Source organism: Lissotriton helveticus, chromosome 7, assembly GCF_964261635.1.
Source record: "Lissotriton helveticus chromosome 7, aLisHel1.1, whole genome shotgun sequence".
Taxonomy (NCBI): Eukaryota; Metazoa; Chordata; class Amphibia; order Caudata; family Salamandridae; genus Lissotriton; species Lissotriton helveticus.
Window position 1 is genome coordinate 935,541,906 of NC_136068.1, and position 16,567 is coordinate 935,558,472.

Below are 16,567 nucleotides of genomic sequence, written 5' to 3' on the forward strand. Positions count from 1 at the left end.
ATTTGGAGCCATGGCCTTACTTTCTCAAGGAGTGAAGCTCATTTGACCTGTTTCCCTGCACTCTGTGTGTGGGTCTCTGATACTCCAGATGGATAGCCGTTTAGGATACTCGGCGGTCTTGAAACTCCATCCAATTTTCAAAAGGAGCCCAATGCTTTCCCAGTATACTGCCTAGCTGCCTTGCAGTCCTAATTACATATAGTTACCTAGTGCATAATTGCTGATGTCTCCTCCTCCTGTGTTTCCTCGTCACCGAGGGCGATTGGTCACGTGCTGTCCTGACATCATAAAGCTAGAGCAGGATGTCATCTGACATGAGGGACAATCAGTTGCCTAGCAAGCACTAAGATACATTTATCATGGTATTGAACTGGGTTGCAGGGTAAACAGGGCGCCCAGCTGAAGACCTAGATGGTGAGATGAATGAAACTGGCGCATTATTTGAGACTTGTGCATCTGTTTGAAGGTGCAGTTAATCACAATGTTCTCGACTTCTCTATAGCTTAACTGATAAGGATGTACTAAGATGAAGATGTTAAGATGTTGTTTATAGTTTTTATTATTCCCACTAACAGTAGCGTAAACCTTCCTCCCTCAACTTATCAGATCACTCAATTGCTATTGGCGTATCATAACCTATAAGAATTGCACTGAGAAGGGGATGCCATCACTTGGCTGGCAATCACATCTTTTTATCTAGGTCCTGATGTAGGTGCTAGTGTTGTGTAGAGAGTGGTAGAAATGAGGCATAGGATTGATGTAATGCAATGTGTATACTTGTAAAGCGCACTGTTGCCAGCCAGCGTCCTGGCGCTGTATACCGCTGGGGAACCAGTCCTGGCTTTCCCTGTGGGATGGTCCCTGCTGGGAATCCCCAAGGTGGAGCCAGGCATCCCCGGCGTTGAGGGGGCCGTTGTGGAGATTAGGCAAGCTAATGCCCAGAGTTGCAGAGTGGGACCCCTGGTTAGAGTAGGCACCCACGTGAGAATTATCGAGTCCGCTGACCCTGGTCCATGACCCTGCCGCGTCGGGAATCGAACCCTGGTCCCGGGCCGACTTCTGCTTTTGGGTCTGCTGCCTCTAACCAGTGAGCCATTAAAGATGTACCCCAGGCTGAACATGAAAACTGAGAAAACATGAAAACTGAGATTCTAATTTTTAGTAGGGTGTGGATTTTCACAATATCCATAGTACTGATTATCAAGCCTTAGAAAATCTGTTTTTTATTGCTGTGCATTCATTTGAAAATATTCAAGTTCTAATGAACTAACAGTGGACTTTTCCATCTGCAGAATATACTGAATGACCAGAGATGGCAGTGCTGCGGAAGAGAATTTGTCTGCATTGCTGAGACCAAAAAAAAAAACAAGAAGCCATTTCTCAGCACTCTGCCTTCCTTCATCAATTTAAATGGTAAGTCAAACTCGAGTTAGTGGGGTCTTGGCATGATTATCTTTGTCAAGACTCTACCAAAATGGATGACGTTACGGTGATCATCATATTTTATCAGACTTTGTCTCCGAAGCTGAGAAAGCCTGCGTTAGATACCTGTGCTAACAATGTGTCATCAGAGGACATTACTGTCTTTAAGGCTGGAAAGAGTTTCCTTAATTTGGAGCCATGGCCTTACTTTCTCAAGGAGTGAAGCTCATTTGACCTGTTTCCCTGCACTCTGTGTGTCGGTCTCTGATACTCCAGATGGATAGCTGTTTAGGATACTCGGCGGTCTTGCAACTCCATCCAATTTTCAAAAGGAGCCCAATGCTTTCCCAGTATACTGCCTAGCTGCCTTGCAGTCCTAATTACATATAGTTACCTAGTGCATAATTGCTGATTTCTCCTCCTCCTGTGTTTCCTCATCACCCAGGGCGATTGGTCACGTGCTGTCCTGACATCATAAAGCTAGAGCAGGATGTCATCTGACATGAGGGACAATCAGTTGCCTAGCAAGCACTAAGATATATTTATCATGGTATTGAACTGGGTTGCAGGGTAAACAGGGCGCCCAGCTGAAGACCTAGATGGTGAGATGAATGAAACTGGCGCATTATTTGAGACTTGTGCATCTGTTTGAAGGTGCAGTTAATCACAATGTTCTCGACTTCTCTATAGCTTAACTGATAAGGATGTACTAAGATGAAGATGTTAAGATGTTGTTTATAGTTTTTATTATTCCCACTAACAGTAGCGTAAACCTTCCTCCCTCAACTTATCAGATCACTCAATTGCTATTGGCGTATCATAACCTATAAGAATTGCACTGAGAAGGGGATGCCATCACTTGGCTGGCAATCACATCTTTTTATCTAGGTCCTGATGTAGGTGCTAGTGTTGTGTAGAGAGTGGTAGAAATGAGGCATAGGATTGATGTAATGTAATGTGTATACTTGTAAAGCGCACTGTTGCCAGCCGGCGTCCTGGCGCTGTATACCGCTGGGGAACCAGTCCTGGCTTTCCCTGTGGGATGGTCCCTGCTGGGAATCCCCAAGGTGGAGCCAGGCATACCCGGCGTTGAGGGGGCCGTTGTGGAGATTAGGCAAGCTAATGCCCAGAGTTGCAGAGTGGGACCCCTGGTTAGAGTAGGCACTGACGTGAGAATTATCGAGTCCGCTGACCCTGGTCCATGACCCTGCCGCGTCGGGAATCAAACCCTGGTCCCGGGCCGACTTCTGCTTTTGGGTCTGCCGCCTCTAACCAGTGAGCCATTGAGAGATGTACCCCAGTCGGAACATGAAAACTGAGAAAACATGAAAACTGAGATTCTAATTTTTAGTAGGGTGTGGATTTTCACAATATCCATAGTACTGATTATCAAGCCTTAGAAAATCTGTTTTTTATTGCTGTGCATTCGTTTGAGAATATTCAAGTTCTAATGCACTAAAAGTGGACTTTTCCATCTGCAGAATATACTGAATGACCAGAGATGGCAGTGCTGCGGAAGAGAATTTGTCTGCATTGCTGAGACCAAAAAAAAAACCAAGAAGCCATTTCTCAGCACTCTGCCTTCCTTCATCAATTTAAATGGTAAGTCAAACTCGAGTTAGTGGGGTCTTGGCATGATTATCTTTGTCAAGACTCTACCAAAATGGATGATGTTACGGTGATCATCATATTTTATCAGACTTTGTCTCCGAAGCTGAGAAAGCCTGCGTTAGATACCTGTGCTAACAATGTGTCATCAGAGGACATTACTGTCTTTAAGGCTGGAAAGAGTTTCCTTAATTTGGAGCCATGGCCTTACTTTCTCAAGGAGTGAAGCTCATTTGACCTGTTTCCCTGCACTCTGTGTGTGGGTCTCTGATACTCCAGATGGATAGCCGTTTAGGATACTCGGCGGTCTTGCAACTCCATCCAATTTTCAAAAGGAGCCCAATGCTTTCCCAGTATACTGCCTAGCTGCCTTGCAGTCCTAATTACATATAGTTACCTAGTGCATAATTGCTGATGTCTCCTCCTCCTGTGTTTCCTCGTCACCGAGGGCGATTGGTCACGTGCTGTCCTGACATCATAAAGCTAGAGCAGGATGTCATCTGACATGAGGGACAATCAGTTGCCTAGCAAGCACTAAGATACATTTATCATGGTATTGAACTGGGTTGCAGGGTAAACAGGGCGCCCAGCTGAAGACCTAGATGGTGAGATGAATGAAACTGTCGCATTATTTGAGACTTGTGCATCTGTTTGAAGGTGCAGTTAATCACAATGTTCTCGACTTCTCTATAGCTTAACTGATAAGGATGTACTAAGATGAAGATGTTAAGATGTTGTTTATAGTTTTTATTATTCCCACTAACAGTAGCGTAAACCTTCCTCCCTCAACTTATCAGATCACTCAATTGCTATTGGCGTATCATAACCTATAAGAATTGCACTGAGAAGGGGATGCCATCACTTGGCTGGCAATCACATCTTTTTATCTAGGTCCTGATGTAGGTGCTAGTGTTGTGTAGAGAGTGGTAGAAATGAGGCATAGGATTGATGTAATGTAATGTGTATACTTGTAAAGCGCACTGTTGCCAGCCGGCGTCCTGGCGCTGTATACCGCTGGGGAACCAGTCCTGGCTTTCCCTGTGGGATGGTCCCTGCTGGGAATCCCCAAGGTGGAGCCAGGCATCCCCGGCGTTGAGGGGGCCGTTGTGGAGATTAGGCAAGCTAATGCCCAGAGTTGCAGAGTGGGACCCCTGGTTAGAGTAGGCACCCACGTGAGAATTATCGAGTCCGCTGACCCTGGTCCATGACCCTGCCGCGTCGGGAATCGAACCCTGGTCCCGGGCCGACTTCTGCTTTTGGGTCTGCTGCCTCTAACCAGTGAGCCATTGAGAGATGTACCCCAGGCTGAACATGAAAACTGAGAAAACATGAAAACTGAGATTCTAATTTTTAGTAGGGTGTGGATTTTCACAATATCCATAGTACTGATTATCAAGCCTTAGAAAATCTGTTTTTATTGCTGTGCATTCGTTTGAAAATATTCAAGTTCTAATGCACTAACAGTGGACTTTTCCATCTGCAGAATATACTGAATGACCAGAGATGGCAGTGCTGCGGAAGAGAATTTGTCTGCATTGCTGAGACCAAAAAAAAAAACAAGAAGCCATTTCTCAGCACTCTGCCTTCCTTCATCAATTTAAATGGTAAGTCAAACTCGAGTTAGTGGGGTCTTGGCATGATTATCTTTGTCAAGACTCTACCAAAATGGATGATGTTACGGTGATCATCATATTTTATCAGACTTTGTCTCCGAAGCTGAGAAAGCCTGCGTTAGATACCTGTGCTAACAATGTGTCATCAGAGGACATTACTGTCTTTAAGGCTGGAAAGAGTTTCCTTAATTTGGAGCCATGGCCTTACTTTCTCAAGGAGTGAAGCTCATTTGACCTGTTTCTCTGCACTCTGTGTGTGGGTCTCTGATACTCCAGATGGATAGCTGTTTAGGATACTCGGCGGTCTTGCAACTCCATCCAATTTTCAAAAGGAGCCCAATGCTTTCCCAGTATACTACCTAGCTGCCTTGCAGTCCTAATTACATATAGTTACCTAGTGCATAATTGCTGATGTCTCCTCCTCCTGTGTTTCCTCGTCACCGAGGGCGATTGGTCACGTGCTGTCCTGACATCATAAAGCTAGAGCAGGATATCATCTGACATGAGGGACAATCAGTTGCCTAGCAAGCACTAAGATACATTTATCATGGTATTGAACTGGGTTGCAGGGTAAACAGGGCGCCCAGCTGAAGACCTAGATGGTGAGATGAATGAAACTGGCGCATTATTTGAGACTTGTGCATCTGTTTGAAGGTGCAGTTAATCACAATGTTCTCGACTTCTCTATAGCTTAACTGATAAGGATGTACTAAGATGAAGATGTTAAGATGTTGTTTATAGTTTTTATTATTCCCACTAACAGTAGCGTAAACCTTCCTCCCTCAACTTATCAGATCACTCAATTGCTATTGGCGTATCATAACCTATAAGAATTGCACTGAGAAGGGGATGCCATCACTTGGCTGGCAATCACATCTTTTTATCTAGGTCCTGATGTAGGTGCTAGTGTTGTGTAGAGAGTGGTAGCAAATGAGGCATAGGATTGATGTAATGTAATGTGTATACTTGTAAAGCGCACTGTTGCCAGCCGGCGTCCTGGCCCTGTATACCGCTGGGGAACCAGTCCTGGCTTTCCCTGTGGGATGGTCCCTGCTGGGAATCCCCAAGGTGGAGCCAGGCATCCCCGGCGTTGAGGGGGCCGTTGTGGAGATTAGGCAAGCTAATGCCCAGAGTTGCAGAGTGGGACCCCTGGTTAGAGTAGGCACTGACGTGAGAATTATCGAGTCCGATGACCCTGGTCCATGACCCTGCCGCGTCGGGAATCGAACCCTGGTCCTGGGCCGACTTCTGCTTTTGGGTCTGCCGCCTCTAACCAGTGAGCCATTGAGAGATGTACCCCAGTCGGAACATGAAAACTGAGAAAACATGAAAACTGAGATTCTAATTTTTAGTAGGGTGTGGATTTTCACAATATCCATAGTACTGATTATCAAGCCTTAGAAAATCTGTCTTTTATTGCTGTGCATTCGTTTGAGAATATTCAAGTTCTAATGCACTAAAAGTGGACTTTTCCATCTGCAGAATATACTGAATGACCAGAGATGGCAGTGCTGCGGAAGAGAATTTGTCTGCATTGCTGAGACCAAAAAAAAAACCAAGAAGCCATTTCTCAGCACTCTGCCTTCCTTCATCAATTTAAATGGTAAGTCAAACTCGAGTTAGTGGGGTCTTGGCATGATTATCTTTGTCAAGACTCTACCAAAATGGATGATGTTACGGTGATCATCATATTTTATCAGACTTTGTCTCCGAAGCTGAGAAAGCCTGCGTTAGATACCTGTGCTAACAATGTGTCATCAGAGGACATTACTGTCTTTAAGGCTGGAAAGAGTTTCCTTAATTTGGAGCGATGGCCTTACTTTCTCAAGCAGTGAAGCTCATTTTACCTGTTTCCCTGCACTCTGTGTGTGGGTCTCTGATACTCCAGATGGATAGCTGTTTAGGATACTCGGCGGTCTTGCAACTCCATCCAATTTTCAAAAGGAGCCCAATGCTTTCCCAGTATACTGCCTAGCTGCCTTGCAGTCCTCATTACATATAGTTACCTAGTGCATAATTGCTGATTTCTCCTCCTCCTGTGTTTCCTCGTCACCCAGGGCGATTGGTCACGTGCTGTCCTAACATCATAAAGCTAGAGCAGGATGTCATCTGACATGAGGGACAATCAGTTGCCTAGCAAGCACTAAGATACATTTATCATGGTATTGAACTGGGTTGCAGGGTAAACAGGGCGCCCAGCTGAAGACCTAGATGGTGAGATGAATGAAACTGGCGCATTATTTGAGACTTGTGCATCTGTTTGAAGGTGCAGTTAATCACAATGTTCTCGACTTCTCTATAGCTTAACTGATAAGGATGTACTAAGATGAAGATGTTAAGATGTTGTTTATAGTTTTTATTATTCCCACTAACAGTAGCGTAAACCTTCCTCCCTCAACTTATCAGATCACTCAATTGCTATTGGCGTATCATAACCTATAAGAATTGCACTGAGAAGGGGATTCCATCACTTGGCTGGCAATCACATCTTTTTATCTAGGTCCTGATGTAGGTGCTAGTGTTGTGTAGAGAGTGGTAGCAAATGAGGCATAGGATTGATGTAATGTAATGTGTATACTTGTAAAGCGCACTGTTGCCAGCCGGCGTCCTGGCGCTGTATACCGCTGGGGAACCAGTCCTGGCTTTCCCTGTGGGATGGTCCCTGCTGGGAATCCCCAAGGTGGAGCCAGGCATCCCCGGCGTTGAGGGGGCCGTTGTGGAGATTAGGCAAGCTAATGCCCAGAGTTGCAGAGTGGGACCCCTGGTTAAAGTAGGCACTGACGTGAGAATTATCGAGTCCGCTGACCCTGGTCCATGACCCTGCCGGGTCGGGAATCAAACCCTGGTCCCGGGCCGACTTCTGCTTTTGGGTCTGCTGCCTCTAACCAGTGAGCCATTGAGAGATGTACCCCAGGCTGAACATGAAAAATGAGAAAACATGAAAACTGAGATTCTAATTTTTAGTAGGGTGTGGATTTTCACAATATCCATAGTACTGATTATCAAGCCTTAGAAAATCTGTTTTTTATTGCTGTGCATTCGTTTGAAAATATTCAAGTACTAATGCACTAACAGTGGACTTTTCCATCTGCAGAATATACTGAATGACCAGAGATGGCAGTGCTGCGGAAGAGAATTTGTCTGCATTGCTGAGACCAAAAAAAAAACCAAGAAGCCATTTCTCAGCACTCTGCCTTCCTTCATCAATTTAAATGGTAAGTCAAACTCGAGTTAGTGGGGTCTTGGCATGATTATCTTTGTCAAGACTCTACCAAAATGGATGACGTTACGGTGATCATCATATTTTATCAGACTTTGTCTCCGAAGCTGAGAAAGCCTGCGTTAGATACCTGTGCTAACAATGTGTCATCAGAGGACATTACTGTCTTTAAGGCTGGAAAGAGTTTCCTTAATTTGGAGCCATGGCCTTACTTTCTCAAGGAGTGAAGCTCATTTGACCTGTTTCCCTGCACTCTGTGTGTGGGTCTCTGATACTCCAGATGGATAGCCGTTTAGGATACTCGGCGGTCTTGAAACTCCATCCAATTTTCAAAAGGAGCCCAATGCTTTCCCAGTATACTGCCTAGCTGCCTTGCAGTCCTAATTACATATAGTTACCTAGTGCATAATTGCTGATGTCTCCTCCTCCTGTGTTTCCTCGTCACCGAGGGCGATTGGTCACGTGCTGTCCTGACATCATAAAGCTAGAGCAGGATGTCATCTGACATGAGGGACAATCAGTTGCCTAGCAAGCACTAAGATACATTTATCATGGTATTGAACTGGGTTGCAGGGTAAACAGGGCGCCCAGCTGAAGACCTAGATGGTGAGATGAATGAAACTGGCGCATTATTTGAGACTTGTGCATCTGTTTGAAGGTGCAGTTAATCACAATGTTCTCGACTTCTCTATAGCTTAACTGATAAGGATGTACTAAGATGAAGATGTTAAGATGTTGTTTATAGTTTTTATTATTCCCACTAACAGTAGCGTAAACCTTCCTCCCTCAACTTATCAGATCACTCAATTGCTATTGGCGTATCATAACCTATAAGAATTGCACTGAGAAGGGGATGCCATCACTTGGCTGGCAATCACATCTTTTTATCTAGGTCCTGATGTAGGTGCTAGTGTTGTGTAGAGAGTGGTAGAAATGAGGCATAGGATTGATGTAATGCAATGTGTATACTTGTAAAGCGCACTGTTGCCAGCCAGCGTCCTGGCGCTGTATACCGCTGGGGAACCAGTCCTGGCTTTCCCTGTGGGATGGTCCCTGCTGGGAATCCCCAAGGTGGAGCCAGGCATCCCCGGCGTTGAGGGGGCCGTTGTGGAGATTAGGCAAGCTAATATCCAGAGTTGCAGAGTGGGACCCCTGGTTAGAGTAGGCACCCACGTGAGAATTATCGAGTCCGCTGACCCTGGTCCATGACCCTGCCGCGTCTGGAATCGAACCCTGGTCCCGGGCCGACTTCTGCTTTTGGGTCTGCTGCCTCTAACCAGTGAGCCATTGAGAGATGTACCCCAGGCTGAACATGAAAACTGAGAAAACATGAAAACTGAGATTCTAATTTTTAGTAGGGTGTGGATTTTCACAATATCCATAGTACTGATTATCAAGCCTTAGAAAATCTGTTTTTTATTGCTGTGCATTCGTTTGAAAATATTCAAGTTCTAATGCACTAACAGTGGACTTTTCCATCTGCAGAATATACTGAATGACCAGAGATGGCAGTGCTGCGGAAGAGAATTTGTCTGCATTGCTGAGACCCAAAAAAAAAAACAAGAAGCCATTTCTCAGCACTCTGCCTTCCTTCATCAATTTAAATGGTAAGCCAAACTCGAGCTAGTGGGGTCTTGGCATGATTATCTTTGTCAAGACTCTACCAAAATGGATGACGTTACGGTGATCATCATATTTTATCAGACTTTGTCTCCGAAGCTGAGAAAGCCTGCGTTAGATACCTGTGCTAACAATGTGTCATCAGAGGACATTACTGTCTTTAAGGCTGGAAAGAGTTTCCTTAATTTGGAGCCATGGCCTTACTTTCTCAAGGAGTGAAGCTCATTTGACCTGTTTCCCTGCACTCTGTGTGTGGGTCTCTGATACTCCAGATGGATAGCTGTTGAGGATACTCGGCGGTCTTGCAACTCCATCCAATTTTCAAAAGGAGCCCAATGCTTTCCCAGTATACTGCCTAGCTGCCTTGCAGTCCTAATTACATATAGTTACCTAGTGCATAATTGCTGATGTCTCCTCCTCCTGTGTTTCCTCGTCACCGAGGGCGATTGGTCACGTGCTGTCCTGACATCATAAAGCTAGAGCAGGATGTCATCTGACATGAGGGACAATCAGTTGCCTAGCAAGCACTAAGATACATTTATCATGGTATTGAACTGGGTTGCAGGGTAAACAGGGCGCCCAGCTGAAGACCTAGATGGTGAGATGAATGAAACTGGCGCAATATTTGAGACTTGTGCATCTGTTTGAAGGTGCAGTTAATCACAATGTTCTCGACTTCTCTATAGCTTAACTGATAAGGATGTACTAAGATGAAGATGTTAAGATGTTGTTTATAGTTTTTATTATTCCCACTAACAGTAGCGTAAACCTTCCTCCCTCAACTTATCAGATCACTCAATTGCTATTGGCGTATCATAACCTATAAGAATTGCACTGAGAAGGGGATGCCGTCACTTGGCTGGCAATCACATCTTTTTATCTAGGTCCTGATGTAGGTGCTAGTGTTGTGTAGAGAGTGGTAGCAAATGAGGCATAGGATTGATGTAATGTAATGTGTATACTTGTAAAGCGCACTGTTGCCAGCCGGCGTCCTGGCGCTGTATACCGCTGGGGAACCAGTCCTGGCTTTCCCTGTGGGATGGCCCCTGCTGGGAATCCCCAAGGTGGAGCCAGGCATCCCCGGCGTTGAGGGGGCCGTTGTGGAGATTAGGCAAGCTAATGCCCAGAGTTGCAGAGTGGGACCCCTGGTTAGAGTAGGCACTGACGTGAGAATTATCGAGTCAGCTGACCCTGGTCCATGACCCTGCCGCGTCGGGAATCAAACCCTGGTCCCGGGCAGACTTCTGCTTTTGGGTCTGCCGCCTCTAACCAGTGAGCCATTGAGAGATGTACCCCAGGCTGAACATGAAAACTGAGAAAACATGAAAACTGAGATTCTAATTTTTAGTAGGGTGTGGATTTTCACAATATCCATACTACTGATTATCAAGCCTTAGAAAATCTGTTTTTTATTGCTGTGCATTCATTTGAAAATATTCAAGTTCTAATGAACTAACAGTGGACTTTTCCATCTGCAGAATATACTGAATGACCAGAGATGGCAGTGCTGCGGAAGAGAATTTGTCTGCATTGCTGAGACCCAAAAAAAAACCAAGAAGCCATTTCTCAGCACTCTGCCTTCCTTCATCAATTTAAATGGTAAGTCAAACTCGAGTTAGTGGGGTCTTGGCATGATTATCTTTGTCAAGACTCTACCAAAATGGATGACGTTACAGTGATCATCATATTTTATCAGACTTTGTCTCCGAAGCTGAGAAAGCCTGCGTTAGATACCTGTGCTAACAATGTGTCATCAGAGGACATTACTGTCTTTAAGGCTGGAAAGAGTTTCCTTAATTTGGAGCCATGGCCTTACTTTCTCAAGGAGTGAAGCTCATTTGACCTGTTTCCCTGCACTCTGTGTGTGGGTCTCTGATACTCCAGATGGATAGCTGTTTAGGATACTCGGCGGTCTTGCAACTCCATCCAATTTTCAAAAGGAGCCCAATGCTTTCCCAGTATACTGCCTAGCTGCCTTGCAGTCCTAATTACATATAGTTACCTAGTGCATAATTGCTGATGTCTCCTCCTCCTGTGTTTCCTCGTCACCGAGGGCGATTGGTCACGTGCTGTCCTGACATCATAAAGCTAGAGCAGGATGTCATCTGACATGAGGGACAATCAGTTGCCTAGCAAGCACTAAGATACATTTATCATGGTATTGAACTGGGTTGCAGGGTAAACAGGGCGCCCAGCTGAAGACCTAGATGGTGAGATGAATGAAACTGGCGCATTATTTGAGACTTGTGCATCTGTTTGAAGGTGCAGTTAATCACAATGTTCTCGACTTCTCTATAGCTTAACTGATAAGGATGTACTAAGATGAAGATGTTAAGATGTTGTTTATAGTTTTTATTATTCCCACTAACAGTAGCGTAAACCTTCCTCCCTCAACTTATCAGATCACTCAATTGCTATTGGCGTATCATAACCTATAAGAATTGCACTGAGAAGGGGATGCCGTCACTTGGCTGGCAATCACATCTTTTTATCTAGGTCCTGATGTAGGTGCTAGTGTTGTGTAGAGAGTGGTAGAAATGAGGCATAGGATTGATGTAATGTAATGTGTATACTTGTAAAGCGCACTGTTGCCAGCCAGCGTCCTGGCGCTGTATACCGCTGGGGAACCAGTCCTGGCTTTCCCTGTGGGATGGTCCCTGCTGGGAATCCCCAAGGTGGAGCCAGGCATCCCCGGCGTTGAGGGGGCCGTTGTGGAGATTAGGCAAGCTAATGCCCAGAGTTGCAGAGTGGGACCCCTGGTTAAAGTAGGCACTGACGTGAGAATTATCGAGTCCGCTGACCCTGGTCCATGACCCTGCCGGGTCGGGAATCGAACCCTGGTCCCGGGCCGACTTCTGCTTTTGGGTCTGGCGCCTCTAACCAGTGAGCCATTGAGAGATGTACCCCAGGCTGAACATGAAAACTGAGAAAACATGAAAACTGAGATTCTAATTTTTAGTAGGGTGTGGATTTTCACAATATCCATAGTACTGATTATCAAGCCTTAGAAAATCTGTTTTTTATTGCTGTGCATTCGTTTGAAAATATTCAAGTACTAATGCACTAACAGTGGACTTTTCCATCTGCAGAATATACTGAATGACCAGAGATGGCAGTGCTGCGGAAGAGAATTTGTCTGCATTGCTGAGACCAAAAAAAAAACCAAGAAGCCATTTCTCAGCACTCTGCCTTCCTTCATCAATTTAAATGGTAAGTCAAACTCGAGTTAGTGGGGTCTTGGCATGATTATCTTTGTCAAGACTCTACCAAAATGGATGACGTTACGGTGATCATCATATTTTATCAGACTTTGTCTCCGAAGCTGAGAAAGCCTGCGTTAGATACCTGTGCTAACAATGTGTAATCAGAGGACATTACTGTCTTTAAGGCTGGAAAGAGTTTCCTTAATTTGGAGCCATGGCCTTACTTTCTCAAGGAGTGAAGCTCATTTGACCTGTTTCCCTGCACTCTGTGTGTCGGTCTCTGATACTCCAGATGGATAGCTGTTTAGGATACTCGGCGGTCTTGCAACTCCATCCAATTTTCAAAAGGAGCCCAATGCTTTCCCAGTATACTGCCTAGCTGCCTTGCAGTCCTAATTACATATAGTTACCTAGTGCATAATTGCTGATTTCTCCTCCTCCTGTGTTTCCTCATCACCCAGGGCGATTGGTCACGTGCTGTCCTGACATCATAAAGCTAGAGCAGGATGTCATCTGACATGAGGGACAATCAGTTGCCTAGCAAGCACTAAGATACATTTATCATGGTATTGAACTGGGTTGCAGGGTAAACAGGGCGCCCAGCTGAAGACCTAGATGGTGAGATGAATGAAACTGGCGCATTATTTGAGACTTGTGCATCTGTTTGAAGGTGCAGTTAATCACAATGTTCTCGACTTCTCTATAGCTTAACTGATAAGGATGTACTAAGATGAAGATGTTAAGATGTTGTTTATAGTTTTTATTATTCCCACTAACAGTAGCGTAAACCTTCCTCCCTCAACTTATCAGATCACTCAATTGCTATTGGCGTATCATAACCTATAAGAATTGCACTGAGAAGGGGATGCCATCACTTGGCTGGCAATCACATCTTTTTATCTAGGTCCTGATGTAGGTGCTAGTGTTGTGTAGAGAGTGGTAGAAATGAGGCATAGGATTGATGTAATGTAATGTGTATACTTGTAAAGCGCACTGTTGCCAGCCGGCGTCCTGGCGCTGTATACCGCTGGGGAACCAGTCCTGGCTTTCCCTGTGGGATGGTCCTTGCTGGGAATCCCCAAGGTGGAGCCAGGCATACCCGGCGTTGAGGGGGCCGTTGTGGAGATTAGGCAAGCTAATGCCCAGAGTTGCAGAGTGGGACCCCTGGTTAGAGTAGGCACTGACGTGAGAATTATCGAGTCCGCTGACCCTGGTCCATGACCCTGCCGCGTCGGGAATCAAACCCTGGTCCCGGGCCGACTTCTGCTTTTGGGTCTGCCGCCTCTAACCAGTGAGCCATTGAGAGATGTACCCCAGTCGGAACATGAAAACTGAGAAAACATGAAAACTGAGATTCTAATTTTTAGTAGGGTGTGGATTTTCACAATATCCATAGTACTGATTATCAAGCCTTAGAAAATCTGTTTTTTATTGCTGTGCATTCGTTTGAGAATATTCAAGTTCTAATGCACTAAAAGTGGACTTTTCCATCTGCAGAATATACTGAATGACCAGAGATGGCAGTGCTGCGGAAGAGAATTTGTCTGCATTGCTGAGACCAAAAAAAAAACCAAGAAGCCATTTCTCAGCACTCTGCCTTCCTTCATCAATTTAAATGGTAAGTCAAACTCGAGTTAGTGGGGTCTTGGCATGATTATCTTTGTCAAGACTCTACCAAAATGGATGATGTTACGGTGATCATCATATTTTATCAGACTTTGTCTCCGAAGCTGAGAAAGCCTGCGTTAGATACCTGTGCTAACAATGTGTAATCAGAGGACATTACTGTCTTTAAGGCTGGAAAGAGTTTCCTTAATTTGGAGCCATGGCCTTACTTTCTCAAGGAGTGAAGCTCATTTGACCTGTTTCCCTGCACTCTGTGTGTGGGTCTCTGATACTCCAGATGGATAGCCGTTTAGGATACTCGGCGGTCTTGCAACTCCATCCAATTTTCAAAAGGAGCCCAATGCTTTCCCAGTATACTGCCTAGCTGCCTTGCAGTCCTAATTACATATAGTTACCTAGTGCATAATTGCTGATGTCTCCTCCTCCTGTGTTTCCTCGTCACCGAGGGCGATTGGTCACGTGCTGTCCTGACATCATAAAGCTAGAGCAGGATGTCATCTGACATGAGGGACAATCAGTTGCCTAGCAAGCACTAAGATACATTTATCATGGTATTGAACTGGGTTGCAGGGTAAACAGGGCGCCCAGCTGAAGACCTAGATGGTGAGATGAATGAAACTGTCGCATTATTTGAGACTTGTGCATCTGATGGAAGGTGCAGTTAATCACAATGTTCTCGACTTCTCTATAGCTTAACTGATAAGGATGTACTAAGATGAAGATGTTAAGATGTTGTTTATAGTTTTTATTATTCCCACTAACAGTAGCGTAAACCTTCCTCCCTCAACTTATCAGATCACTCAATTGCTATTGGCGTATCATAACCTATAAGAATTGCACTGAGAAGGGGATTCCATCACTTGGCTGGCAATCACATCTTTTTATCTAGGTCCTGATGTAGGTGCTAGTGTTGTGTAGAGAGTGGTAGCAAATGAGGCATAGGATTGATGTAATGTAATGTGTATACTTGTAAAGCGCACTGTTGCCAGCCGGCGTCCTGGCGCTGTATACCGCTGGGGAACCAGTCCTGGCTTTCCCTGTGGGATGGTCCCTGCTGGGAATCCCCAAGGTGGAGCCAGGCATCCCCGGCGTTGAGGGGGCCGTTGTGGAGATTAGGCAAGCTAATGCCCAGAGTTGCAGAGTGGGACCGAGAATTATCGAGTCCGCTGACCCTGGTCCATGACCCTGCCGCGTCGGGAATCGAACCCTGGTCCCGGGCCGACTTCTGCTTTTGGGTCTGCTGCCTCTAACCAGTGAGCCATTGAGAGATGTACCCCAGGCTGAACATGAAAACTGAGAAAACATGAAAACTGAGATTCTAATTTTTAGTAGGGTGTGGATTTTCACAATATCCATAGTACTGATTATCAAGCCTTAGAAAATCTGTTTTTTATTGCTGTGCATTCGTTTGAAAATATTCAAGTACTAATGCACTAACAGTGGACTTTTCCATCTGCAGAATATACTGAATGACCAGAGATGGCAGTGCTGCGGAAGAGAATTTGTCTGCATTGCTGAGACCAAAAAAAAAACCAAGAAGCCATTTCTCAGCACTCTGCCTTCCTTCATCAATTTAAATGGTAAGTCAAACTCGAGTTAGTGGGGTCTTGGCATGATTATCTTTGTCAAGACTCTACCAAAATGGATGACGTTACGGTGATCATCATATTTTATCAGACTTTGTCTCCGAAGCTGAGAAAGCCTGCGTTAGATACCTGTGCTAACAATGTGTAATCAGAGGACATTACTGTCTTTAAGGCTGGAAAGAGTTTCCTTAATTTGGAGCCATGGCCTTACTTTCTCAAGGAGTGAAGCTCATTTGACCTGTTTCCCTGCACTCTGTGTGTGGGTCTCTGATACTCCAGATGGATAGCCGTTTAGGATACTCGGCGGTCTTGCAACTCCATCCAATTTTCAAAAGGAGCCCAATGCTTTCCCAGTATACTGCCTAGCTGCCTTGCAGTCCTAATTACATATAGTTACCTAGTGCATAATTGCTGATGTCTCCTCCTCCTGTGTTTCCTCGTCACCGAGGGCGATTGGTCACGTGCTGTCCTGACATCATAAAGCTAGAGCAGGATGTCATCTGACATGAGGGACAATCAGTTGCCTAGCAAGCACTAAGATACATTTATCATGGTATTGAACTGGGTTGCAGGGTAAACAGGGCGCCCAGCTGAAGACCTAGATGGTGAGATGAATGAAACTGTCGCATTATTTGAGACTTGTGCATCTGTTTGAAGGTGCAGTTAATC